Source organism: Saccopteryx leptura, chromosome 4 (genome assembly GCF_036850995.1).
Source record: "Saccopteryx leptura isolate mSacLep1 chromosome 4, mSacLep1_pri_phased_curated, whole genome shotgun sequence".
Lineage (NCBI taxonomy): Eukaryota > Metazoa > Chordata > Mammalia > Chiroptera > Emballonuridae > Saccopteryx > Saccopteryx leptura.
In genome coordinates, this window is record NC_089506.1 from 141865048 (window position 1) to 141867058 (window position 2011).

The following is a 2011-nucleotide window of genomic DNA, read 5'->3' on the forward strand; positions in this document are numbered from 1 at the left end:
TACAACAAAATAACAAATTTACCAGCTGATTTGTAAACATTGGGAAGATGTTAAATGACTTTGCTGTACATTTTTTCTAGTCTTGGTTAACTAAATATTATAATTTATTTAGAAGAATATTAAAAGCTGGTGTTGGTTTTGCCCCTCAAAAATCATTCAGAAAAACCATATTGACAATTTGGTGTAGTGCCTTACAAATTCTACTTTGGCCTTTCTCAGGCAGGGTTGGAATCCTCTTCTGTGAGACTTTGAACAGTTTTACATAACTTTTCTGAGGTATATTCTCATCTGTAAAAGAGAATAGTACTTCCCTGGTCAAGGTTGGTGTGGGGGATATGCAGGACGAAGTGCTCTGGACTGTACCCAGTTCTCAGCAGGTTCCCTTGGACGCTCAGAGTCAGGCATTATTATGCATGAGAAAAGTACAATCTGGCACCATATTGCCTAGATTCATTGACTTACTCCTCATTTTCTGGTTCAATGACCTTGGACAAGCCATTTAATCTCCTTAGGCCTGAGTTTTCTTATTTTTAAAATAAGGGTAATAAATCCCTACTCTATATAAACACCAAAATAAGTTCCAGATGAATTAAACTTTTTAATATCAAAATACTTCTTAATAGGCCTAGAAAAAAAGGACTTAAAGAAATAAAATATAATAATGGTAATAATATGGCATGCCTTTGTGGTGAATGTTTTGTTGTTTAAATAAAATAATAAAAACATAAGGACAGGCCTGACCTGTGGTGGCGCAGTGGGATAAAGCGTCGACCTGGAACACTGAAGTTGCCAGTTCGAAACCTTGGGCTTGCCTGGTCAAGGCACATATGGGAGTTGATGCTTCCTGCTCCTCCCCCTTCCCTCTCTCTCTCTCTCTCTCTCTCTCTCTCTATCCCCTCTCTCTAAAAAATCAATAAATAAAATATTTTAAAAAATTAAAATTAAAAATTAAAAAAAAAAACATAAGGACAGCCAATCACAAATAGCCAACTAGGCTTTCCCAGGTAATACAAGCACTGAAGCTATAGCCAATCACATAATCTCCTTGCTTTGCTTATGCTTCTTCTCTGTAAGACCTTCCTTCTAACTCCTGTTGGTAGAGTGCTCTTGACCACTTCAAGTTAGCCACTTCCTGATTGGAATGCATATTTGTTCAAATAAACTCTTAAAATGTTTAATATGTCATAGTTTATCTTCTCGGCCTTTTAGCTAAGATCAAGTATAGTATCTGTTCTTATCAGTTTAATGACACTTAGCAAAATTTCTGGCACATAACACATGTTCAATAAATGTTAGTTATTATTATTCCTTTTCCTTCTCAAGGTTTAAAGATGGGAAGTGACCAAACTGCTGTTACTTATGCACTCACAATCTAAACCAAGAAAAAATTTGGAGACATTAATTGTATGAAATCATCGTTTTCTTACCTTGTAATATCAAATTTATTTTATTTATATTTTATATCTTAATAAAATTAAATGAATTTTTTTAAATATTGAAGTAGAAAAATATAAAGATATATTATGAAAAAGAAAGGTAAAAATATATTTCTATATGTTATATGCTATTGAATTTTTTTAGGTATTTTGTTGCTTTAGGTAACAGTTAAAGACATTTGAAATAACTCTTAAAATATTGGTCTCATTGTAATAAAGTGAATGCCCATCAAGTAAACATAGAAAGGTGGATTATTTGGGGGATTTTGTTGTTGTTCAATTCCTGGAAAATGTAATTGATATAAAACTTTCATATGTATAATCTGTAAAATATAGTATAAATATAAATTTATTTTTATTGAGAGGCAGGGATACAAGAAACAGACTCCCGAATGTACCCTGACTGGGATCCACCTGGCAAGCCCCAATTTGTCTATGCTTTGCTGCTTGTCTATGGGGCTGATGCTCCATTGCTCAGAAATTGAGCTTTTTCAGCCCTTGAAGTGAGGCCGTGGAGCCATCCTCACCCAAGGCCAACTCTCTTGAACCAGTTGAGCCATGGCTGTGGGAGAGGA

At 34.5% G+C, this 2011-nt stretch overlaps 1 non-coding gene across 1 annotated transcript; it reads left to right on the forward strand.

Moving 5' to 3' along the window:
- Positions 1 to 1189: 1189 nt before the first annotated feature.
- On the forward strand, positions 1190 to 1381 carry LOC136404537 (U2 spliceosomal RNA). Its single transcript, XR_010751294.1, has one exon. It is a non-coding gene; the product is annotated as a U2 spliceosomal RNA (small nuclear RNA).
- The last annotated feature ends 630 nt before the right edge of the window (positions 1382 to 2011 follow it).